Genomic DNA, 27,456 nt, shown 5'->3' on the forward strand with positions numbered 1-27,456 from the left:
GGGTTCAAGGGACTGATTGCCTCCATAGCTCTGGAAGACCTTGCCCAGGAGACTTTGGAGGAGAGACCATCTTGAAGAACAGCAACCTGGTTGTTGATATATCTTCATCTATTTTCTGGATGTCCTGACAGGAAGGATAACCAGTAGAGAACAGGTCCTCCAAGGGTGTATCTGTGATTTTTCATTAACATCCCTATCTCCAGCATGAAATGTTGCCTTTCAACACGGCTCCAAATAAAAAGTCAAGCATCAAAAGTTAAGCATCAAAGGAAAGTCCTTGTTGGCCATGCAGATTTTCTCCATCTTGGCCTCTGGTGCTGGTCTTCTGGGCTGCATCTTCTTCCCCAACTGCTTCATTGTCCTCCTGAGACCAGATCTAAACACTAAGGAGCATCTATGGATAAAAGTTGTGAAATGATTTCAAAGGCTTATAATATTTACTTATTCATTATTATTGTATTCCTTTGCAACTGTTTGACAATTTATGTTGTTTAAAACTAGATAAAAATACGAACAGTGTAAGACTAAGGAAATTAAAATCTAAGATAATATCAAACAATAGAATAAATGAATTCATAATTAATATTTGTGGTTTTTAGCAGTTGGTAGTCCATATTTTCCTCAGCGTGAGGGTTAGCCAATATTTGGCTTAAGCAACTATTCAAAATAGGACAAATATGAGCCATGTCCTGGCCATTGGAATGCCAAGAGTTTGACAGATGTCTTTAAAATAAGTTAGAAAGATCTCAATGTCATGGCTTTCATAGTTCTTTTGGAATCAATATTTTCATTTCTCTGAGGTTTGGATTGTACTGGGAGGAGAATGGTAAATGAGAAAGAAGTGATGTTGCAACTTCAACAACTCTAAATGATGTTGGTGCTCCTTGTTCTCCTGATGTTCTCTTTCTGAGCAGTCTCCATTCATTTAACTCACAGATTTATTTATTAGTCCAATTTATATGTCGCCCTTCTCCATAGACTCAGGGTGGCTTACAAAGCATTATAGCAATAGCCTGCATACTTTTATGTATATACCTGCTTATTAGGGCTTTCAGCCCCCCTAAGCGGTGTTGTTCTATACAAAGCTGGTTTATTGTCCCCACAGTCTGGGTCCTCAATTTACCTACCTCGAAAGGATGGAAGGCTGAGTCAACCTTGAGCCTGGTGAGATTTGAACTCGCACTAATTGCAGGCAGCTGGCAGCTAAGTGCTAGCACTTAACAACACTCAGTCCACTGCACCACTGAGGCAAGTTCCATCCTTCATGTGGCTTCTTCTCTTAGCCTCCTTCTTCTTCTCTTAGCCTCCAGTTCCAGTTTCTCTGGGCTGAGATGCTGAACGGAATTTCTGACTTCTGCTGAGGAATCTCCTGAACCAAACATTGTTATAGACGATGCCTTCCTGACAGTGTTGACAAGCCATTCCCTTTGTCACTTGTCAGCTAACTGACTGCCCTAGCTCTATCTTCCCTAGCACTACCTAGCCTATCAGTGTTCCTAGTTTCTTGGAGAAAATGTAAAATTTGGTTCATGTATGTCTTCTGATGGTTGACAGAGGAAAGGACATCTTTTTTAAAAAAAGAAGAAGAAGAGGAAAAGCTCGTTGACTCCATGGTATCCTGTAATGTTTAATAATGCAGTACTACCACCATATAAGAAGGGGAAAGGTGCCCTCGGGGTTGAACCTGTCTCTCTTCTGAATTCCTTCTATTCCAAGGTCACCAGCCTGTGTAGGAACAGCTACTGGCTAATGCAATTTCCTTGCTGCCAAGGATTCAGCCACCTTTTCCTCTCTACTGGACTCTGTGTGCCTTCCAGAAACCTCCAAAAGACTGGCTCATTTTGTGTGCTTTCTGGGGACAATAGAAAGTCATGCCTATTAAAGTAACCACCTCAAAATTATAATTGCACAGCTACCTTTGACTGCCAAACTGTCCATTGTAGTGTAGAATAAAATTCACTTGTTCTAGAAATATAGAATTTTGGATGAGAACTGACTAAGGACAGGAAAGCAGAGAGGAAAATGATAAACTTTCAAAGCAGGGAGTAGAGGGTTAAGAGCTAAGAGTTAAGGTTATATTTTTAAAATCACTAAATTTTAAAAAAATGTTTTCAAATTTTTTAATTTTATTTTTTTAATGGTTAATTTTTTTCAATGTTTTAAAATCCTTTTTTTCAATTTTTCAATTCTAAATTCTTTTTTCAATTGTTCAAATTCCTTTTCAATTTGAAAAAAATTAAAAATTATTTGAATTCTTTAGAAATTTTTAAATTCTTAATGATCTAAGAGGAAAAAAGATCACGGGTGGGGGGGAGATCGACATCTCAAAACAGGGAAAAGAGTGATGAATTTTCAAGACAGAGAATAAAGGGCCAAAAACTTTTGTTTCTGACATTACATATTACATTGCAATTAATGTCCCCAAACTGCTTTTTTTCAAGAGGCAACTGGACTTCATGGTTTTTCTTTGAAGACGTTTTACTTCTCATCCAAGAAACTTCAGAGCTGAAAAAGCTTCTTCGATGAGAAGCAAAACATCTTCAAAGAAAAACCAGAAAGTCCAGTTACCTCTTGGAAAAGCATCTTTGGGATAACCATGACCTGGATAACTGAGATTCTCCATAAACATCACAGCTGTAGACCTCACAACCCTCTGTATGTTAAGTAAAATAACAAACTTCAAAATATAAAGCTTCTCAATATATAACATGGATATAGAAGGATAACAGAGAGACCATCAAAAAAATAAAATAAAAAGTTCAATCTATTCTTTTCCCCTATTAAACAAATGGTATAGTCCACAGACTATCATTTTCCTGCTCTTAATGGACTCTCATTCAAAAATGGGTATTTCTAAAAAAGATGGGAAATAAAATTTAACTCTGGTCACAAGCAATTTTGAAATCAGCTCCAATCAGGATTCATACATGGAGATGCAATAGAAAAGAAAACCATAAACAAGTCCAAAAAATGTTAAATGAGACAGGCTCAAGGGTACTGATTGCTTCCTTGCCAATAGAAGACAGGCAGCTCTAGAGTTAAGTGTCACCAATCTAGAATGTCACCAAACTATCTAGCTCTGTATGTCCTTCCCCAATGTTCTCTGGAGGCAAGTTACTATATTGAAGGACAGCAGGAGTCATTATCTGGGTATTGAACTAACTTCATCCAGCATCACTTTCTGGACAAGACCTAACAGGAAGGATCGCAACCATTAAAGAACAGGGACCTTGGGGCTGGATTTGTTATTTTTCACTAATGTTTTTATCCAGCTACCCCTCTGCAAATGGAGAATTTATGATTCCCAGAGGAGAAATTGCTTCTTGCTGTAATTTTCAAAATTCTGACCTTTGAGACCTCGTCTGAGGTAAACATCAGACTGAAACAACATGGAAGGGATCTTGCCTCAGAAAAGGATAAATGCCTCAGTCACAAACATTAGGGCACATGTTTTGGGACAGATAGGAGCTGTGCTCTTGGATGTACTTTCTCTTCCCGGTGTATCTTGGTTTGTCTGAATCAGGAAAGCCACTACAATTTCAATATTGTGAAGGTGCTTTGAATTCGTCTAATTCCTCTTGTTCTTTTTCAGAAACGGGAAGGGGATTGATTCAGCCCCATAAATTATGGATCTTCTGCTTCTGCTTTTGAACCTGCTGGTGTCCCAGCCAGTCTCTTGGAAGCTTAGAATGAAGTGTCCACTGAATTTCGAGCACCAGGATGGAGAAAAACCATGGAGCTATTACAGGCCTGGAGACCATCTCATTAGTATCATCAACACTGGAAGAAAAATATTGCATAAAACAACATTGCCTTTCAACACAGCTCCTCGTTGTCACTTTGACTCGTAAGTCATTCAGTGTGATGGAGTTGCATTCCCTCTATTTGCAGTTCTAACACTCTCATTCTTTTCTTCTTATTTCACTCATGCCTGTATTACAGTACCTGTCTAATTTCTTGAATAATTTTTATTTCCATTGCTTCTCTTTTGTTTTATTTTGTGGAGGGGAAAATTTCAAATCCAAAAATGGGACAAAAAAAAACCCTGCTGAAAATATCCAGATTCTATAACTTTCCTGGTCTAATCCTGTTTTATGACTTGAATGCCAACTTTGGTTTAAAGTTTAAAGTGGTTATTCAATGGGTTGTAGTTGCCTCTGCCCAGCCCATTTCTATATTTTTATAACCTCTCGTTCATATTCAGTTAATGATCTTTATAGGAACGGAGAATGGCTTGATTTTAGAATTGCTTTTCTGGATCACATATGAAACAGCCTCTTCGTATTATGATGGTTCTACTTTAATAATTGAAAGATTTTGAATCCTGGTTACTCAGCAGATGAAGCTTGGAACTGCTGCTTTCTTTGTGATTGTTACATGTATAATCTCCCTCTCATCTCCCCAGCACTCATTAAAATGAAATGGTGATGGGTGACTGTCATTTGTATTTGATTTTGGATCAGTGTTGGCTTAAAACTCAGAAGGTTTGTGAAGACAAAAATGATTAAACTGGAAAAGTCTTTTTATAATTGTTATTAATGATGTTGATGCTAACATGAACATTTTTTACTTCAGTTTATCTTTTGATAGTTTTAAAGCACTACGCTACATTTTTAATATACAAGTGGTCAACAATACTTCCAGGTCTCTGCAAAATCTCACACTTGGCTACGACATCCATGACAACTATTTGAACACACTTTTCAGTTCAGATGCTTTGATGGACATGCTCTCTACTGGAGAAGCCAATGTTCCCAACTACAGCTGTGGAAAGAAGGACAACATTTTGGCTCTTGTTGATACAGCTGCTGATGACATCTCCATCCAGATGTCAACATTAGGAAACACCTACAAAGTCCCTCAGGTTTGTAAGTTTATGTTTATGTTTTATTTTTTGTAAATTGAATGGGGTGGTGGGTTGATATGTGATAGATCCAACCATATTTTCATTTTGGAACTGAAGAACTCCTTTTCACCATGGCCATTGTAGAAATTCATCATAAATAGCTTGAAGAGAAATCAAACCATTGTGAAAGATTTTCTGTCAGCTGAACTATTCAAAAAATATCCCTAATAGTGGTGTCCTCTATTGGCTGATTCATTTATACATATTAATAATTCCTAATATATTCAGTTGAGTTTAAGAAGGCAAAAGTATGTTTAAAACAGAATAAAAAACAATTACAGTATAGGCTGATTGTGCTAACAGAAATTGTGGCTAAAATGTATATGCTGGAATCCTCTTGAGGAGAGTTGAGAGTGGGTAGATGAAGAAAGAGTTTCTTGCTGAAGAACAAGTAGTTTTATCTGACCAAGAGCCCTAAACCTGTTATCCTCAATGAAACTAAATCTACATGGAAGGAAGAATGCAGTGAGGTACCTCAAGATTCTGTCTTAGGTCTAGTGCCCAATTATTGGTGTTACATAGATAGATAGATAGATAGATAGATAGATGAGAGAGAGAGAGAGAGAGAGAGAGAGAGAGAGAGAGAGAGAGAGAGAGAGAGAGAGAGAGAGAGAGAGAGAGAGAGAGAGAGAGAGAGGGAGAGAGAGGGAGCGAGAGGGAGAGAGGCAGGCAGGCAGGCAAGCAGAGACAGAGACAGAGACAGAGATAGAGATATAAGGTTGACTCAGCCTTCCATTCTTCCCAGATGGGTAAAATGAGGACCCAAATTGTTGGGGGCAATATGCTGACTCTGTAAACCTCTTAGAGAGGGCTGTAAAACATTGTAAAGCAGTATATAACTCTATGGAAACTGGCAGTCTCCCCAAATTGTGTCTTTTAGAACGGACAAAATTTAAATTAAAGATTACTTGAATTGTACAACTGACAAATTACATTAGAAGCTGTGTTCTTCCTGTCTTTTGTCAAACAGGAGAACAAACTATAGAGTTTGATGCAAAGACATCAGATATTGAAGCAGAGAAAGACACACAATCATGCTCAATAGGAGTGGTGCATTGAAATAGATGTGTTTCTACAAATGTACTTCCAAATTGGCAAGTATTTGAATACAGAAATATCTAAACATCTTAAGATGATATTTACTCAAACAAGATTTGAGCACTGGGCACAATGGTTAAATACAGAAAATTTAACCAAGACTTTTATAATGAAGAGACTTGTATTAGATGAGCTCCAGAGAGAGAGAGAAAAAAACACCACATGTATTAGTTAAATGTCAGTTGTATAAGGAAGAGATTAGTATCTTGGATTGCATATTAGACAAACATATTTCCTGTTAGGTCAAAATTATCAAAATACATTCCAGATGGCTCTTTGTTTGAACAAAACATTTTAATTCACCAATGGACCTTTGGGACTGATGCCATAAGTTGTAGAGGTGATACAAAAATACGATTGACATTCTTTATTCTTATTCTTCTAAATTTATGGGTTTTATACTATTGTTACAAACCAGCAATGGTGAACCTTTTCGGCACCGAGTGCCCAAACCGGAACGAACATGCATGTGTGTGCATGTGTACGCACCAGAGTGCCGGAAACCTGAAGACTAGGTGGCCGGCATGTCAGAAACCACATGTGCGCTAGAAACCAGAAGAGCAGCTGGTGATGGCATGCGTGTCCCCAGAGAGGGCTCTTTGTGCCCCCTCTGGCACATATGCCATAGGTGGACCATCATGATTATATACAGTCTTCCTAATGTTATATTGTTTTTATTCTTTATTTTCATATGGATTAATGACTAATCAATAATAAACTATTCTAATAAGTTTATGAGAACCAAGTTGGATTTGTTTAAGGCTAATATTTTGGAACTGATCTAACCCCAAATATATCAATTCTTCATTGCTTTTTCAGATCAATTTTGAATTATTTTCAGATTCACTGCATGATAAGAGTCAATTGCCCTTTTATCACCAGCTTTATCCCAAAAAAGGGATCCTCTACCCAGGAATTGTCCAAGTGCTCCTCCATTTCAGATGGACCTTGATTGGTCTCTTTGCTTCAGACACAGAAAATGGAGAGAATTTCATGAGGATCTTTACTCCTTTGCTTGTCAAGAATGGAATCTGTGTTGTTATATCACAATATTTCTCAACAACTGGACTGACAGCACTCCACGGCAATGCCCTCTCTAAGTGGAGACAAGTCAATGTCTACATTCACTACATGGAATATGGTGCCGTTTTGGAAAGAATTCTTCCTTTTCACTTAATACTTAGGCGTTTGCCAGGACACATTGAAGGGAAAGTCTGGATCACAACACTCATTGGACTACATCCACTGAGAGACCACAGTGCTCTCAAATATGTGAACAGTATCTGGACTGTTGATTTTGAGAGAAAAAAGCGGCCAATAAAGGATTCATTTAAACATGGTTTCTTTCTGGATCCATCCTTTGGGCATCAGTCATATGTCTGTTCTTTTTCAAAACATTTCTTTTCTGTCAAAGGCCGGAAAAGATGCACTGAGAAATCACCACTGGGGACCCAAAAGAAAAAGAACATGGTATGGGCCTTGAATTACCACCATTTTTACAGTGCCATTAAGACTCTGGACCATGCCTTGAATGCGGCGTATTCTTCCAGATCCAGAAGGAGAAGGGAGGAGGGCAAAGGGAGTTTGGGGACTCCACGGCTGCAGCCATGGCAGGTATGGGGTTCTAACAAGGACTTAGTTCCTTTGGTAAAGGAATTCAAAAGGAAAAGATGGAGACCATATTAACCTAATTGTGTTACGGAACTCCAACACATTTTGCCAATCTAATCACTCTGGCAATAATGTTCACAAGAATGGGAAATATGACAGATAGATTGATATTAAGCACTACTAATATTTAAATGATGTGTACATTTTTAAATAAATTCCTGCATGTATGGGTTTGTGCTTAGCATCATATAATTTTACCTTAATAAATCTGAAGGAGCCCCTTAGATCATCTAGTCCAACCTCTCTTCCCTGCAGGAATTCTAGTTAAATCTTTTCTGACTCATGGCTGCTCGGTCCTTCCATTAAGAAATTCAATGAAGAGATGGCTGAATTTCTCTGCTTCTCTGGCTCACCGCTAAAACTTCACTTCTTTTAAGATTTTTTTCCCTCTTATTCAGTCAGAATCTTGTCTCTTGTATCCTAATTCATTTTTTCCATGCCCCTGTCTAAAATAACATTAAACAGATCTTAAGTGTTTGTGTAACAGCTTTCAGTTATTCTCCACCTAAAAGCTTCTATTAGTTGGAAAATCAATCAAACAATCAATTGATCAATCAGAATAGAGTTGGAAGGGACCTTGGAGATTTTGTAGTCCAACCCCATGGTCAAGCAGGAAATCTTATACCATTTCAGACAGGTGACTATCCAGTCTTTTCTTAAAAACCTCCAGTGATGAAGCATCCACAACTTCTGAAGTTGCTCCACTGGTTAATTGTCCTCACTCTTAGGAAGTTTCTCCTTATTTTTTTTTTTTAATTTGATTTATATGCCACCCTTCTCCGGAGACTCAGGGTGGCTTACAATGTGCTAAGCAATAGCCTTCATCCTTTTGTATATTTATACAAAGTCAGCTTATTGCCCCCACAACTGGGTCCTCAATTTACCTACCTTAGAAAGGATGGAAGGCTGAGTCAACCTTGAGCCTGGCGAGATTCGAACCTGCAGTAATTGCAGGCAGTTGGTCTTAATAACAGGGTGCTTTAGACCACTGTACTACCAAGGCTCCTAATTTGAGATTGCTCCTTTCCTTGATTAGTTTCCATCCATTGTTTCTTGCTTTGCCTTCTTTGGAAAATATGTTGATTCCCCTCTTTTTTGTGGCAGCCCCTCAAATACTGCCATTGTGTCACCCCTAGTCCTTCTTTTCTCTAAACTAGCCATGTCCAATTCCTGCAATCATTCTTCGTATGTTTTTGTCTCCAGGACTTGGTTGCTCTTCTTTGCAATTTTTCAAAAGTCTCCACATCTTTTTTGTAACATGGTGACCAAAACTGGATGCAGTATTCCAGGTGTGGTTATACTAAGGATTTATAAAATGGTACTAATACTTCACATGACTTTGATTCTATGCATCTGTTTATACAACCAAGGATTGCGTTATCTTTTTTGGCTGCTACCACACATTGCTAGCTCATGTTTAAGTAATCATGGGGATTGAGGAGCACCCGGAGGCTCCAACTGGTGCAGAGTGCGGCCGCGCGGGTGGTTATGGGAGAGATGTGGCATTCCCATGTAACACCTCTCCTGCGTGAGCTGCACTGGCTCCCGGTGGTCTTCCGGGTGCGCTTCAAGGTTTTGGTTACCACCTTTAGAGCGCTCCATGGCTTAGGACCTGGGTTCTTACGGGACCACCTGCTGCCACCAGTAGCCTCTCACTGGCCAGTACACTCTCATAGAGAGGGGCTCCTCAGGGTGCCGTCGGCCAAACAGTGTCGACTGGCGGCCCCCAAGGGGAGTAAGCCTTCTCTGTGGGGGCACCTGCTATCTGGAATGAGCTCCCCCCAGAGATACGGAGGATCCTGGATTTACACACCTTCCGCCGTGCCCTCAAGACCTTTTTATTTCAACAGACTGGCCTGGCCTAATTTCCCTTTTTAGTTGTAAATTTTTAAATTTGTTTTAAAACATCAGGGGTGTTTTAACTTGTCCCGGGCCAAATTATTTAATGGGTTTTTATATTGTCTTTTAAATTTTGTAGTCTGTGTGTTTTATCTTTTTGGCTGTTCACCGCCCTGAGTCCTTCGGGAGTAGGGCGGTATATAAATCTAAAAAATAATAAAAAATAAATAAATCATCCATTAGGACTCCAAGGTCCCTCTCACAGTAACAGAAAAGATGTTTCCAAACTCCTTCTGATTTTTTGCTCTAGTAGACCAATGAGGTTCTTCTCCCTGTTGCTCCTTTGACCTCTTCCTTGGATTCATTACTGTTCCATAAAGCTAATTCAGTTTTTCTGAAATATTTTTTTTGAAATGTAGTGCCTGCAAGGGGCAGTTGTGGTCTCCCTCCCAAAAAACCCAACATTCACGTTGTTTGTTTGTTTGTTTGTTTGTTTGTTTGTTTGTTTGTTTACTTATGTACTTACTTATTTATTGACTTTATATTGTCACCTATTCGCTCATGGCAACTCAAGGCGGTTTACAAAATATAAAACCACATTTTTCTTCTTCTATGTTGAAGACTTTGTACTTGTTTCTCTTTTAAATTCCATTCAGGGATTATTATTTTTCAGCTCATTTTGATAAACATCATTTTATATCTGTTTCTTCTTCTTTTTTGTGAAATATTTTTTTATTTTTTTCCCAACATAAACATAAAATATATCTTTCAAGAGCAAAGTTTCTTTTCTTTTTTTAAAAAATATTTTATTAATTAAAAAGTACAAACAAACATAGATACAACAATACAACATGCAAAACAGACAAACATCAGTCAAGTCTTTCGACTTACTTTTAAAGCTGTCACATGTTTCCTATTATTATCTATATATCTGTATATTTATATATTTACACATGAAAGATTGTGATATGTTCCATATTTAAACTGTTATGTTCCTTAATTGGTATTCGAGTTGTTGTCTCTAAGTTGACCTCATTCTTTTATGTCCCTATGTATGTATTTCTATCTTTTTCTCCAACCAGTTATACCATTTTTGCCATGCTAAGTAGTAATCTGTGTCATCTTTTTCTTGTAGCTCTTTTGTGAGTTTATCCATTTCTGCACATTCTGTGACTTTAGTGATTATTTTATTTTCTGTCGGTATGTCTTCATGTTTCCAGTTTTGGGCAAAGAGTATGCGTGCTGCGGTTAGGATGCGGATAATTAAATATTTTATTTATTTCTTTATTTCTTTCTCATATTTATTTATTTATTTATTATTGCGATTTATATGCCACCTTTCTCCCTGAGGACTCAAGGCAGCTTACAAAATGACAGTTTCAATACAAATCACAATGTAATAAAAATTAAAATCAACGACCCAATTAAAACAGTTTAAAATTATAACAGTATACCCCCAACGGATCAGTTAAGTTGACGGAAGAGCCAAGTCTTCAGCTCACGACGGAAGGAAAGAAGGTCGGGGGCTGTCCTGAGCTTGGTGGGCAATCCATTCCAGAGGGTTGGGGCTCCCACAGAGAATGCTCTCCTCCTGGGGGCCGTCAGCTGACATTGTTTGGCCAACGGCACCCTAAGGAGGCCCACTCTGTGAGAGCGCACAGGATGATGGGAGAGTGGCTGGAGATGGTCCTGCAAGTACCCCGGGCCTAAGCCATGAAGGGTTTTATAGATAAGCACAAGCACCTTGAACTGAATCCGGAACGCCACCGGCAGCCAGTGCAGCTCACGCAGGAGGGGTGTTACACGGGAGTATCTAGACGGCCCTGTAACTACCCGCACGGCTGCATTCTGGACTAGCTGGAGCCTTCGGACGCATCCCAAGGGCAGCCCCATGTAGAGGGTGTTACAGTAGTCCAACCTAGAGGTAGCAAGGGCGTGAGTGACCGTGGTGAGGTCATCCCAGTCTAGGAAAGGGCGCAACTGACGCACAAGACGCACCTGTGTGAAGGCCCCCCTGGTTACGGCTGTCAGATGGTCGTCCAAGGACAGCCAAGAATCCAGGAGGACACCCAAGTTGTGGACCCTATCGGAGGGAGCAAGAGTCTCTCCCCCAATCACTAACAATGGAATATGTATATTGTGCTGTAATTATTCCCAGTAAAAAGGTTTCTGGCTTCATTTCCTATTTCTGGTTTGTGATTTCTTCTATCATTTTCCTTATTTCCTGCCAATATTGTTTCGCCTTTCGGCATGACCACCACAGATGGTAATATGTTCCTTTTTGTGACTTACACTTCCAGCACATTGGGGAGGTATTTGAACCAAATTAGTATATGTATATTTATGTAGTAAAGTTTAAAAGGAATGGAAATAAAAAGTAAGAAAGGAAACAAAGAGAGAGAGAAGAGAGAAAGTAAAGTAAAGAGGAAAAGAATAACAAAAGAAAAAAAAGAAAAGAAAAAAAAGTCAGAGAGAAAAAAACCTCTAATTAGTATTCAAACTTCAAATAGGCATTAAACATCACTTTTTCATTTTAATCAAGCTATGTTATTTTTCTTATCTTGCAACCCACTATATTCCATTTCTTCTTTTTCCAATCTGTCCAAAACTATTCCTTTTCAATTTCAATGTTATCAAAGTTAAAAGTTTTATTAAATTTAGTTTCTTTTGTGACTTCTATTCCATATATGGTATCATCATCTCTTCATTTGTTGCTACACCCTTTTCTTTTGTTGCTGCGCCTATTAGTTCAATTTTAATTGTTCCAGTTTATTTCTTCTTTCTTTCCATCAGTAAAACCTCCATTCGACAGATTGGATATCTCCAAAATCAAACCTCCTTGATTGTTTCCAAAACAATCCAATTTAAATAGCAAGACACATAGTTTCTCTTTCAAATCGCAAACAATCCACAATTTGCACTTTCACTTCATCTCGGCAGTTCTCCATTTTGGCTACTGTATAGTTATCCACTTGTTTTTTTCCCTTTGTTTTAAAAAGTTCCTGGTTATTGCCTCTTCTCTCTTTTTCTCTTCAAAGATAATCCATTCCCATTTAGAAAAGAGACATTTTCAAGGTTTTGTAATTTTCCAAAAAACGATCCTTCCAAATCAGTCAATAATAACAATAATTCATTTATGGATCTTTTCCTCCTGTAAGTTGTTTTACTAGGTCTTCTTGCCCCGATGGTCTATAGCCACTAATTAAGGCTATGGGCTCTCTTGTAAATAGCCATAATTTAAGCGCTATTCTGTCTGGGTTGGGTCTCACTTACCCAGCTTCCGAACACTTCACTCTTTCTCTTTCTTCTCCCTCCTGCACGATGCTTCTCTGGTTGGCCACGGCTTTGAGGCAGCCACCATGGCTGCCGCTCCCCTGCCACCAGCTCAGAGGGCTTTCTCGGGCCATGAGGAACCTGCCCGTTCCTCTCGTCCATCCAAGGGGTCCCTCTCTTTCCCCCTGTCCCTACAGGACAGGGTAGGTCCGCAGACCTGTCGGTGGTGGCTCGACAGTCGGGGTTTTCGCAGGGCTCATGAGAGCCCCGCTATTTCCCCGACTGGATCACCACGGAAGTCCCATCTGTTTCTAAGTTATACATTTAGACACCAAATTTGATATCAGCTATCAATTGGTAGCCCTTCAATTCCTTTTCATCAAAATCATGAATGACATTATCATGAAATTAATTATATGATTATCATCAAATCAAATCAGCTACCAATTGAAGGGCTATTGGTAGCCCTTCAATTCCCTTTCATCAAAATCATGAATGACATTTTCATGAAAATAATTCTATGATTATTATCAAATCAAATTAATATATTACTAATTCTAATTTATTATGATCAGTGACCACTATATGTATTTAACTATATGGGAAAAGTAATAAAAGGTTGACATTGTAGCTCCTATCTACAGCTTTGTTCTTATATGAGGTGCTCAAGTCTGTTGTAGTTGCTGAAATAAGATATTTTTCTACTGGATTTTACTTATGTACTTTTCTCTATCACGAAATCATAAAAGTTTCTCTGGAAGCTTCATCTGGTTTAAAAGAATATAATTTCAAAGTCAGTTTTAGCCACTTAATTGTTATACCATCCATTATACCATCAATTCCTCATTTAAGTAGGTTCCTAATATCACAAATTAGTTTGTTAATCCTTTACTAAAATCAAGTTATATCACCAGCATTCTCACAGTATTTTAAAAATGTGTAACCATAGAAGTGGAGGAGGAGCCCACAACTGAATAATAGGCAGAGAGGGAAACTCAGACAGGATCCACCATAACTTCTCAAGTGTAAAAAGAATTGGTGAGATATTTGTACTTTCAGATATACATGATTGTCTCGCGAGATCAGAAGCATACAAATTTGATGATAGATAAATAGATTACATAGATAGATATTGATTGAGATAGATATAGAAGATAGATAGACAGACAGACAGTCAGACAGACGGACGGACAGACGGACGGGTGGATGAATAGAATAGAATAGAATAGAATAGAATAGAATAGAATAGAATAGAATAGAATAGAATAGAATAGAATAGAATAACAGAGTTGGAAGGAACCTTGGAGGTCTTCTAGTCCAACCCCCTGCCCATGCAGGAAACCCTACACCATTTCAGACAAATGGTTATCCAACATCTTCTTAAAAAATTCCAGTGTTGGAGCATTCACAACTTCTGCAGGCAAGTTGTTCCACTTATTAATTGTTCTAACTGTCAGGAAATTTCTCCTTAGTTCTAAATTGCTTCTCTCCTTGACTAGTTTCCACCCATTGCTTCTTGTTCTACATTCAGGTGCTTTGGAGAATAGTTTGAGTTCCTCTTCTTTGTGGCAGCCCCTGAGATATTGGAATACTGCTATCATGTCTCCCCTACTCCTTCTTTTCATTAAACTAGACATACCCAGTTCCTACAATCATTCTTCACATGTTTTAGCCTCCAATCCCCTAATCATCTTTGTTGCTCTTCTCTGCACTCTTTCTAGAGTCTCAACATCTTTTTTACATCGTTGTGACCAAAACTGAATGCAATATTCCATGTGTGGCCTTACCAAGGCATTATAAAGTGATCTTGATTCTATCCCTCTTTTTATGCAGCCTAGAATTGTGTTGGTTTTTTTGGCATCTGCTGCACACTGCTGGCTCATATCTAAATGGTTGTCCGCTAGGATTCCAAGATCCCTCTCACAGTTACTACTATTGAGCAAGGTAGATAGATGATAGATAAATAGATAGATAGATAGATAGATAGATAGATAGATAGATAGATAGATCCCTATTAAGAATATTTGGAAGTTAGATTACTGTAAAAGAAAGATTCCATTTAGAACAGACAAAAAAGTGATCAGTTACCAAATTTGTTGCTTTTGAAATTCTTTGATATTCCCATTCTAGTTCCATCCCTATCTGAAGAAGAATGAGTTCTGCAATTTTTCCAATTACAAATTGTACTTGGACCAAAATGGTGATGTAAAGGCTGATCTGAAGCTCATTAGCTGGGTGTTTCTTCGTAAGAAGAATCTCAGGAAAGACCAACTGGTGACTTTGGAAAGGCAGAGAATTAATGTCAACCAAGATCATATGTCATGGCTAAAGTTGCACAATAGGGTAGGAGGAATATTGATGTCTTTTCTCTATTTTCCAAAGGGTTTGACCCATTTCATTGGGCTAAGTCTATGTACAGTGGCTTAGTGTTGAAATGGAGAAGCTGCATGAAAATGATAAGAGATGCCTTCAAGTGCTAGGGATTATGGTTTGTCCTCAAATACCAAACAAGAAGACACATTCGTTGACCAATCCCTGAGTTCAAGTTTAGTTTTGGTTCAAGTGAGAAATAAGCTTTGGAATTAGGATTTACCTTGCACTGATTGGGGCCAGTGTCCCATTAAAGGGCAAGGAAAGACATTTTTAAGCAACCCAGACCTGACCAGAGTTACCCATTACAATCTCTCACTCCTCTGAGATAGCGAAATAGGCCTTCTGCTCCTATGAAAGACGTCCAAGAATTTTTTTGTTGACATGGTGTCAAAATGTTTGGACTGCTGAGAGATAATGCCCTGACCCAGGAAACTGAAGTAATAGAATACCTGAAGTAACAATAGACAATTTAAAAGGAAATATTACTTAGATTTGGGCTTTGGCTTTTAAGAGGGCACATCATCTAAAAACCCCTTGAATACAATTGTTAATATTGATTGTTAGCTACCTTAAATCACTGGGGGATAGGGAAAATGGAGGCTCCAAATTTAATTAATAACAAATATGATTTTGTTCTTCTATGGCAGTTGTTGTTACCTAATTTTATTTATTTATTTTTATTTTAAATTTGATTTATATGCCACCCTTCTCCGGAGACTCAGGGCGGCTTACAATGCGTTAAACAATAGCCTTCATACTTTTGTATATTTATACAAAGTCAGCTTATTGCCCCCACAAACTGGGTCCTCATTTCACCTACCTTAGAAAGGATGGAAGGCTGAGTCAACCTTGAGCCTGGTGAGAGTCGAATTTACAGTAATTGCAGACAGCTGGTGTTAATCACAATGCTATCAATGCTATAAGTCTGCTGAGACACCAAGCCCTTCCTAATTGTAGTTCTTCAGCAGAAAGGACATGTGGCTCATACGGGCTGCAGCAAAAGATTCCTGATTTACACTTTCTGAGGGACACGTTCTCATAACCTCACCTCTATCTCACATCACTACAGTACTAGAAACTAAGCAGTCACTTTTACTCTTATTTCAAGAGCATGTCAGCATGTCAGGATGGTTAGTACTATCATATTTTCTTTGGAATTTATTGTTTTTCTATTTAGTCTCTTCCTCAGTCCAAATGTGTGGAAAAATGTCATCCTGGATTTGTCAAGCAGAAGCGAGAAGGAGAGCCATATTGCTGTTACGACTGTGTTCCTTGTCCAGAGGGGACCATCTCCACTCAGGAAGGTGGGTGACACTGGAGGAAAGGACAGCCCTTGTGGAAGTGGATTCATCCAGAACAATTTTCACTAAAGTCAAAGTTAAAGGACAAAATGAACTTCAACTGATTTCTTTGTATATTTTCAAATTGCACAATATTTTTATCAAAATGACAAATAGTAGAGACCTTGATAGGGATTGGAGAATATGGCATATTGGGCAAATTTTGTTACTGCCGAACAAAATACCTCTTCCATTTTTTAATTTGGATCTGTCTTCCACATTTATTTTTCTAGGAACATTTAAGTTCTTTGAAACTGAGAGAATTATCTTAGGTCCATTTCCTGGAAGGATTGTTGCAATGCTCTCTAAATGGGCCTCCCCTTTTGGATCAATGGAAGGTATTACTGATCCATAATGAGGTGATGTGGACAATTATTGATGCATCTTGTTACACCAATATTACCTCTGGTCCCATAGTCATTCTAGATTATTTGCAGGATTATCTTTCTCTGCCAGCCAACTACATTTCAGAAAATAGATATACTCTGACCCCAGTACTCAGAGAACTAAGTACTATCTAGAAGGACCCCAAAAGTGTGCCATAAAATAATATGACTGTTGATAATTGATTATTTAACTGTAATAATCTGTCTTAATATGAAAATTCTGCAATTACACAGGAAAGCAAAGAAAATGACCTAGGATTTTCCTCAGTTTCATAAACCTTAGCTTTATATATTTTGGAAAATGATGTTCTTCCTACCTTCTTTCTGAGGAGATATTAAGAAATACATCTTGGAAAATGCTCCTGTTTTCCCAAGAAGGTATTCCTTGAAATGTAAAGGACAGAAATTTAAGGAAGTATTGTCTTTTTATTTTCTCAGATACAGAAAAATGCACCAAGTGTTCAGATGATCAATATCCAAATGAGGTCCGAGTTCAATGTCTCCTCAAAGTAACAACCTTCTTGTCTTATAAAGAATATTTGGGCTTCTTCCTCATCTCTGTTGCCCTACTCTTGTTCCTAACTACAAGCCTTGTTTTAATCTTATTCATAAAATACCAAGAAACTCCCATTGTCAAAGCCAACAACCGGGACCTCTCTTACACCCTCCTGGTCTCCCTCCTGCTTTGCTTCTTGACGCCTCTTCTCTTCATGGGTCAACCAAGGAAATCCACCTGCCTTCTCCGACAAATGGCTTTCAGCATCATCTTCTCAGTGGCTATTTCTTCTCTTTTGGCCAAAACATTCACAGTTGTGCTTGCTTTCCTGGCCACAAAACCAGGAAATCGTGTTAAAAGGTGGTTGAAGAAGAGCTGGGCTAACTCCATCATCCTTTCTTCTGCTGCTATCCAAATTATCATCTGCTCCATCTGGCTTGGAGTTTTTCCCCCATTCCCTGATTCTGACTTTCACTCCCAGCCTGGAGTGATCATCCTGCAATGCAACGAAGGGTCTGTTGTCATGTTCTACACTACCCTCAGTTATTTGGGCTTCTTGGCTGCCATCTGCTTTACAGTGGCTTTCCTAGCCAGGAATCTGCCTGGAGCTTTCAACGAAGCCAAGCTGATCACCTTCAGCATGCTGGTCTTCTGCAGTGTCTGGGTGACTTTTGTGCCCACTTATCTGAGCACCAAAGGGAAATACATGGTGGCCGTTCAGGTCTTCTCCATCTTGTCCTCCAGTGCTGGTCTGCTGGGCTGCATCTTCATCCCCAAGTGCTACATTATCATTCTGAGGCCAGACTTGAATACAAAGAAGCAGCTTATGGCCAAAATAAATGCAGAAATGTGAAACATAAGAATTTTCGGTCTCAAAATTTTCCAAGAGTCCAAACCTTGAATTTGATGCAAGATGTTGTCCATACATGAATGAGCCAATGATTTTGCTTGGAAAAATTAAAGGCCAGTCAGAAAATAGTGTCCTCCATCCTTTTCCAGCTAACTGCAAGATGGACACTTAGCTCTTTTGAGTAGTTGAATTATCAGATCTATCCTGTGTCCTTAGCTGAACCCTGAAAATGCCCCACCAAGATATTTTAAACATGACATTTGTACAATGGGAACCTTGTTGATATGACAGAAATAATTGTATAAATGCAGTGGAGGCTGTAAAAATGCCATTATTTTAGTTGTATGCTAGTTTATTTACAGTTTGGATTCTTTGTCCTATTGGCCCCAAGATCTCAGCACCATCAACCTAATACTGCATTCTATCCACTGTGCCATCATGGCTCATTATTATAAATTACTATAAAGATGGTGGTTGTTATGAAGAAGCAAATGATTTCTCCTCTTGCAGATAGAAATGTGGGCGGTGGGAGTGCTTATCTGCTCATTCTGCTCAGTCACCGCACCTCTTTCTACTGATCCCTGTGTCATGTAGGACACAGAACTTAATCTTAATCCCACATACCTGTAGGATTTTGTAGGTGGCAAACAGGGCTGCAATCTGAGAGAAGGTGTCAGTCTCGGTCCCTTCAAGGACAATAAAAAGCTCTTTCTGCCTTCTACAGCTAAAGTTAGGAACCTTGACCTCCCCAGCAGAGAGCAGGTCCAGCACAGCATCCCAAGTCCTTCTGGGGTTCAAATAATTGTCATGAAGAATTTAACCCAGGTGGACATTTGGAAGGAGGTGGAAATGCTGGTTGATCTCTTGGATGCCAAAAAAGAAGTAGAGGTCTTTGCAGCATTGGGTGGATGCTCTCCTAATAAAAGCTAATGTGAACTGATTAGAATAGAACTAAAAAGAAACAGAGAGAAAAAAACAGATAAAAGCTAAAAGTGCACCAAGAAAAAAATTCTGGTTTAAAAAAACCCAGAATGATATAAATAAAGCTATAGAAATATAAAGAGGTAACTTCCAATATTCTTCACAGTAATTATAAGTACAATTATATTTTAACCTCTCTCTCTCTCTCTCTCTCTCTCTCTCTCTCTCTCTCTCTCTCTCTCTCTCTCTCTCTCTCTCTCTCTCTCTCGTTACATTGTAACTCTCTTCTTTTTATAGTCTATCCTGTCCAATCATTAAAGCATAAGTTGTAAGAGGATTTTTGTGGATTTTTTTTTTTTGCAAAAAGACACTAAAGGTGTTTCAGTCACCAATAAAGGTACATTGCCCTTTCTTTCAGGTAGTCCTTGACTTACAACACTTAATGACAATTCAAAGTTACAACGGCACTGAAAAAAGTGACTTATGGCCATTTTTCACACTTATGACCTTTGCAGCATTTGAACATACATTTTGATTTATGTTTGGATGCTCAACAACTGATTCACACTTATGACCGTTGAAGGGCCCCGGGGTCATGTGATCGCCTTTTGCAATCTTCTGACAAGCAAAGTCAATGGGGAAACCAGATTCATTTAACAACTATGTTATTAATTTAATGACGGTAGTGATTCCCTTAACCATGTGGCAAGAAAAGTCATAATATGGGGCAAAGCTCACTTAACCAATTTCTCACTCAGCGACATACATTTTGGGCTTAATTGAGGTCGTAAGCTGAGGACTACCTGTAAAAGAAATCCATTTGCCCATCTCAGCAAATTCTGTCCATTTCACCAACCAATTCCTCCATGGTGGACAGGGCTGAATTTTTCTGAATCTTCCATGTGGAATAGAAAAAAAATGGCTGCTGTCAGGTTAGATTCAAAGTTGACAGTTGCTGCAGCCAACTGTCACCGATCGGAATCTTTGTTCTGTTGCTAGGCAACTAACCTAATGGAACCTCCCTTCTGCTCTCCTTCATCTTGGGCGATGACAGGTCAACACTTCAAGAGCTCAAATAAACAGCAAAGAGGACAAAGGAAAACCTTGTCTTGTCCCCTTTTAGATATCACATGGTTTACTTAGATCACCATTACTCATAATTGGAGTCTTCTGACACTAAATTCCTTGAATAAAATTCTCAGCAAAGTTCATGTCTTTCAGAACTTTAAGTAAAAAAGACCAATTCAAATCCCAGGTCCCCTCAAACTAGCTTCTGGGTGAATGTGGGAAGAAGAAATCAAGTCTCACCATCCCCCACACTGGTGGCACTGCCACCATCTCCCCTGCGGACCTCACGGCCAACTCTTTATTTAACAAACCAAGAAACTTCAAAATATAGAGGATTTCAGTGTCTTACATAAATAGGGAAAGACAACACGGAGAATGCCAAGGGAAAAAAAACTTTCAATCCCTCCTTTAACTTTTTCCCTATTTACTCAATGATACAAGCTATCACTTTCCTTTTAGTCACCTCTCATCCAAAACCTGATATTTCTGATCTGTTCTATTTCTAGAACAGATGGGAAATGAAATTTCACTTCAGATACTTCAGGAATTTTAAAATCAGCTCCAATTTAAGGTACATGAACAAAGATTTAAAATAAAAGTATATCACAAACAGACCCTAGTCTTAAGTTTAGACAAGGTTCAAGGGACTGATTGCCTCCATAGCTCTGGGTGACCTTGCCCAGGAGACTTTGGAGGAGAGACTATTTTGAAGGACAGCAAAAATTACCTGGTTGTTGAAATATCTTTGTCCATTTTCTGGATGAGTCCTGACAGGAAGGATAACCACTAGATCTGACCCCAAATATAACACAGAATTCTTCATAACTTTTTTTCAGACCAGTTATGAAGTTGTTTCGGAGGCTTGAATGATAAAAGTCGATTCCCCTTTTTCCATCTGATGTTCCCCAAAAAAGGGATCCATTATCCCGGCATTGTCCAACTGCTCCTCCGTTTCAGATGGACCTTGTTTGGTCTCTTTGCTTCAGACACAGAAAATGGGCATATTTATTATTTAATAAAATAAATAATTTTTTGTCGCTCAAGTGGTCAACAAGAATCCCAAGTTCCTGTACAATCTCACATTGGGCTACAATATCCATGACAACTACTTGAGCTCTCTTGGCACTTCAGAGGCCCTGCTGGACATGCTCTCTACTGGAGACATCAATGTTCCCAACTACAGCTGTGGAAGGGAAGACAACATTCTGACTCTTCTTGATACAGCCAACAGGGACATCTCCATCCAGATGTTAACACTAGTAGTGTCACTGTGTTTTTTTGTATTTGCCAGCTGTGCTTGAACTCTAAGACTTACCGTAGCTGATCAGAACTCTTATCTCTAAGCTAACTGCACATGTCCACATTCTTTCACTTTCTTCTAACTTTCTTTGTTCACCTGCCAAGAGGTCCGGCAGGAACGCTGCCAAGATGTAATTAATTAGCTAGTAAGACTGTTTTTACTTCTTTATAATAAAATGTGTTTATTAGAATATATCTCGGGTTTATTTTCTTAAGGTATACTTGCAAGGAAAGGCCATGATCCATTCTCTAATCAAGGTGCAATTACCCAAAAGCAGAATGGGATTAATCGTCATCCTGACAAGTAGGACCTTACAAAGTCTCACAGGCTTGTGTTATGTTTGCTTATTTGATAAAGTGGATGGGATGGTAGTGGGTGTGTGATACATCCAACCAACCATATCTTCTATTTAGAATTTAAGACCTTCCTTTCACCATGGAAAATTTAGGTATCATGATTAAAAATTGGGATCCGCAGTGGGAAGAGAGCAAAAATCCAAACAGACATATCCAATTATGACCCCAAAAAGCCCCCAAAGAAGACATTTTATCAGGTGAATTAGTCAAAAAGTATCCTAAATGGTGGAGTCCTCTATTTCATGTTTATTAACAGAATAACAGAGCTGGAAGAGACTTTGGAGGTCTTCTATTCCAACCCCTTGATCAAACAGGAGACCTTATATCATTCCAGACAAGGGGCTATCCAGACTCTTAAAAGCCTCTAGTGATAGAGCACTCCACTCTGGAGGCAAGCTGTTCCCCTGGTTAATTAATAGGAAATTTGTCCTTAGTTCTAGGTTGCTTCTCTCCTTGATTAGTTTTCATCCATTGCTTCTTGTCCTGACCTCTGGTTCTTTGGTAATTGACTCTCTCTTCTTTGTGGCAGCCTCTCACATATTAGAACACTTTTATTATGTCACCCCTTTCTTTTCACTGGGCTAGACCAACCCAATTCCTGCAACTGTTCTTGATATGTTTTAGCCTCCAGCCCCCTAATAATCTTTTTTTTGCTTTTTCCTGCACCCTTTTCAGAGCCTGTAACATCTTTGTTATAATATGGTGACCAAAACTGGATGCAGTATTCTAATTATGATCCTTATAAGGCTTTATAAAGTGGCATTAATACTCTGAGATTGAATGTAAGATCCTTCATCATCAAAAGAACTCATCTAGAGAAAGGGCATACGTGAATTTGCGGCTTAAATTTTATCTAACTTCCTTAGCCCAATGTATTAAAATATAAGATGCCATGGTTACCCCCAAGCTCTTGTATCAAGCTGAAGTTTGGTTCTTACTCTTTTTCACTACTAGAACAAAGCCAACCCAACATAGGAGAAGTATCTTCTCATATGCACCATCAGGGCATATAATTAGTGGTCTAGTTTTAAAGCTATGAAAACTGAGAGACTCCCAGAATTATGTCTGTTTGTACAAACAAAATTTCAGTTAAAGGTCGCTTCAGTGACACAACTGACGAATTTTGTTAGGAGCTGTGATTTTAGGGCATTATGGGAAGACTTGCGCAGCTGGACACAGTGGATAAAAAAGGAAGATTTAACTAAGTCCTTTATTTGTAGAGCTCCAGTGATAGAAAACTTAATGCATCTATAACTTGAATATAACTAATATAATATAACGATTCAAGGTGTTAGTTATCACCTTTAAAGCGCTCCATGGCTTAGGACCTGGGTACCTATGAGACCGTCTTTTGCCACCAATAGCTTCCTACCGACCAGTTCGTTCTCACAGGGAGGGACTACTCAGGGTACCGTCAGTCAAATTATGCCGACTGGCGACTCCCAGGGGGAGGGCCTTCTCTGTGAGGGCTCCAACCCTTTGGAATGAACTGCCCCCTGAGATAACGAAATATCCCTGATCTCCGTGCTTTCCGCCATGCCCTCAAAACCCTGATGTTCCAACAGGTGGGGCTAAACATATGAACATATGAATGTTTTTAAAATGTTATCTAATTTTAGGTTCTATTTAATTGGGCCAAACTATGTTATAATAATAATTTTAATTAGCAATTTTATGATGTTTGTGTATCTATATTTTTCTTGACTGTACACCGCCTTGAGTCCTACAGGAGAAAGGCGGTATAGAAATATAATAAATAAATAAATAAATAACTTGAAATTTTGGGCTTAGACAACTTAGAACTATGCCGCCTTCTGTCTGACCTAAGCGTAGTACATAAAATTATCTGCTACAATGTTCTACCTGTCAATGACTACTTCAGCTTCAACCACCACAATACATGAGCACCAAATGGATACAAATTTAAGGTAAACCACTCCAAACTCGATTGCAGAAAATATGACTTCAGCAACAGAGTGGTCAATGCCTGGAATGCACTACCTGACTCTGTGGTTTCTTCCCCAAACCCCCAAAACTTTAATCTTAAACTGTCTACTGTTGACCTCACCCCATTCCTAAGAGGTCTGTAAGGGGCGTGCATAAGCGCACCAATGTGCCTACCATCCCTGTCCTAATGTCCCCTTTTATTCATATTCATCTCATGTATTCATAATCATGAATTTATACTTATATCTGTTATCTAATACATGCCTGACAAAATAAATAAATAAAAATAAAAAATAAAAATAAAATAAAATGTCTGTTGTATAAGAAAGAGAGAAATTAGTACTTTGGGCTGCATATTAGATGTAATATTTAATGCATGTATTAAAACAACATATTTCCTGTGCAGTCAGAGTTCAAAAATATGATATTGGCCTTTATTTGAAAAAAAAAAAAAGTTCAGCTGAGATTTGCATATGGGATCTGATAACTATAAATTTTAGAGATGATACAAAAATACGATACAAAACACTTTGAAGGAATTGCTGGGAAGAGTTAGGATAGTTTAGTAAATTGGGCAAGCTTTCCTACTTCCAGAGAAAATATCTCCTCTGCTTGTTACTTTGGAGGTGTCCTTCCATTTTTACCTTTCTAGTAATATCAAAGTTCTTCAAAAAGTGAGGAATTATCTTAGATCCACCAACTGGAATGATGATTGGAATGTCTTCTACATGGGCCTCCCCTTGAGAAAACTGAGAAGGTGTTCTCCTGGCCCACAATGGGATGGTTTGTACAGTTTGGACAGTTATAGGTGCACCTCACTATATCCATATCACCTTTGTTCCCAGTAGCCATTCCAGTTTATTTGCAGGACTAGCATTCTCAGCCAGCTAACTAGATTTCACAAGATCTAGGCAACCTCTGGATTCAGATTCTTAAGAGTGCCATCTGACAGAATTTATAAAGTGTGCCTAGAAACATTTACTGATTTTGTTATTTACCTCTAATGTTGTAGATTCCTATGAAGGTTATGCATATTAAACAAGTCATTCAAATCTTAGGACGTCCCCCAATTTCATAGAACTTAGCTCTATATTTTTTTAGAAAAATGATATTCTTCTTAGCTTCTTTGTATAGAAATGTTAGGAAAAGTATCTGCTACCTAAGTGGTGGGATTCAGCCAGTTCGTACCACTTCGGGAGAACTGGTTGTTAACTTTCTGAGCAGTTTGGTGAACTGATTGTTAGAAGAAATCCATTAAGGCAGAGAACCAGTTGTTAAATTATTTGAATCCCACCACTGTGCTACCTTCTTGTCCAAGGAGATAATCCTTGAAAGATAAAAGGACAGGATGGTAAAGCATATTTTTGGATTTCTTAGATACCGAAAAATGCACCAAGTGTCCGGATGACAAATATCCAAATGAGAATCGAGTCCAATGTATCCCCAAAATAACTTTCCTGTCTTATGAAGAATACCTGGGCTTCATCCTAGTCTCCTTTGCACTACTCTTGTTCATAATCACAGGCTTTGTTTTAATCATATTCATTAAATACTTAGAAACTCCTATTGTCAAAGCCAAGAACTGGGACCTCTCTTACACCCTCCTGGTTTCCCTCCTGCTTTGCTTCTTGTCTCCTCTTCTCTTTATTGGTCAACCAAAGAAAGCCACCTGCCTTCTCTGACAAACTCTTTTCAGCATCATTTTCTCAGTTGCCATTTCTTCTCTCTTGGCCAAAACAATCACGGTAGTGCTGCCTTTCCTGGCCACAAAACCAGGAAACCAAGTGAAGAGATGGTTGGGGAAGAGTTTGGCCTACTCCATCATCCTTTCTTCTTCTGCTGTCCAACTTATCATCTGTTCCACTTGGCTTGGAGTTTCTCCCCCATTCCTTGATTCTGACCTCCACTCCCAGCCTGGAGTGATCATCCTGCAATGCAATGAAGGATCTGTGGTCATATTCTACATCACCCTCAGCTATCTGGGCTTTCTGGCTGCCATCTGCTTCACAGTGACTTTCTTGGCCAGGAATCTGCCTGGAGCATTCAACAAAGCCAAGCTGATCACCTTCAGCATGCTGGTCTTCTGCAGTGTCTGGGTGACTTTTGTGCCCACCTACCTGAGCACCAAAGGGAAATACATGGTGGCTGTTCAGGTCTTCTCCATCTTAGCCTCCCGTGCTGGTCTGCTGGGCTGTATCTTCTTCCCTAAGTGCTACATTATCATTCTGAGACCAAACCTAAATACAAAGGAGTATTTTACAACCAGAAGAAATGTAGAAATGTGAGACAGAGGAATTTCAACTCTCAACATGTTTGAACAAGCCAAACCTGAAAATTATCTAAGCTGTTCTACATACATGAGTTGGCCAGTGGTTTTGCTTGAAATATGTAAAGGGAAGACTAAAGATAATGTCATCCATCCTTGTCAAAAAGAATTGCAAGGTGGCTGCTCTTTGTCCTATGCACTTTGCCTATGTAGGTGTCAGGGTTCCAAGTAACACCCACAACGAATGAAGACTCCAAGGCTTGAGTTTCCTCAAAGTTCCTTTTTATTGAAGATGTCATATTGGCACATCTGGGAAAACCCGAATCTGAAAGTTTCCAGGTTTTCCCCAAGTGAAAGTTCAAGTCTCTGCCCAGCACCCACATGTCCATTACATAGTCCAATCATCTACTGTCCAAACTGAGGACACCTCTCAGTCATCCGACTCCAGATACCAGGGCAAGGCGTCCTTGACTTTCTGAGAAATGAATGTTATTTTGACTACATATCACCCATGCTCTATGCAATCCTCCCTCCCATTTTCCCACAGAAGAAAATGTGGCAGGTCTGAAGGCCCAAATGTAAACGATAGCTTCCAGGTCTGAAAGTAGGGCCTATAATTACACACCCAAGTATTTGAAACATGACACAATCAGAATCTTGGGGATATACAAGACATGATTTCAGGAGGTCTCTAAAAATGCCATTATTTTAGTTGATGCTTATTTGCAATTGGATTCTTTGCTGTATTGGATTCAAGATCTTAACATCATCAGCATAAGGAGAGGAGAGGAGAGGAGAGGAGAGGAGAGGAGAGGAGAGGAGAGGAGAGAAGAGGATTGAGAGCTCCTGGCCAAATTAGGATAAGGATAATGTAGATTATGCAACTGGTCTACTAAATTATTATCTGGAAGTAAAACAACAGACAAACTATAATAGAATCTCATAAGATTTCTAGAGAGCAATTCTTGCATGGTGAGATGATTGCCCCATGGATGTTGCGTGAGGGAGCGAGGTAACATAAGGCAAAAACATTCAGCCAGAAGTTGGGATCATTCACACATCTCCTTCTTCTGATTTTGGACTCTCCAGATGTATTTGAGTGGTCAACGAAAGATGAAGATGGCCCTGGCCACTTAAATGGAAGTTTGGAATAAGAAAAAGGAAATGCTTTATTGACAAATAGTATAATAGAAGCAGAAAGGGCCTGAAGGTCACTAGATTTTATACTTCCAAAGAAAAGCTGACCTGAAAAAGAATAAGAAGTTGGCATTAGCACTGTAGAAAGTCAGCATCCACCCACCCTCCTAGAGAATGAAATATTTTGGAGAATATTAAAAAAAGGCAGGATAGAATATTTCCCCTAAAG

The 27,456-nt window shown here is 38.9% G+C and overlaps 1 pseudogene; it reads left to right on the forward strand.

Annotated features, from left to right (window-relative positions):
* Positions 1-4,555: 4,555 nt before the first annotated feature.
* LOC139309906 (vomeronasal type-2 receptor 26-like) lies at positions 4,556-26,109 on the forward strand (annotated as a pseudogene).
* Positions 26,110-27,456: the final 1,347 nt, after the last annotated feature.

The sequence above is a fragment of the Pituophis catenifer genome, unplaced genomic scaffold (genome assembly GCF_029215685.1).
Source record: "Pituophis catenifer annectens isolate HBS135680 unplaced genomic scaffold, rPitCat1.0.hap2 SCAF_2, whole genome shotgun sequence".
NCBI lineage: Eukaryota > Metazoa > Chordata > Lepidosauria > Squamata > Colubridae > Pituophis > Pituophis catenifer.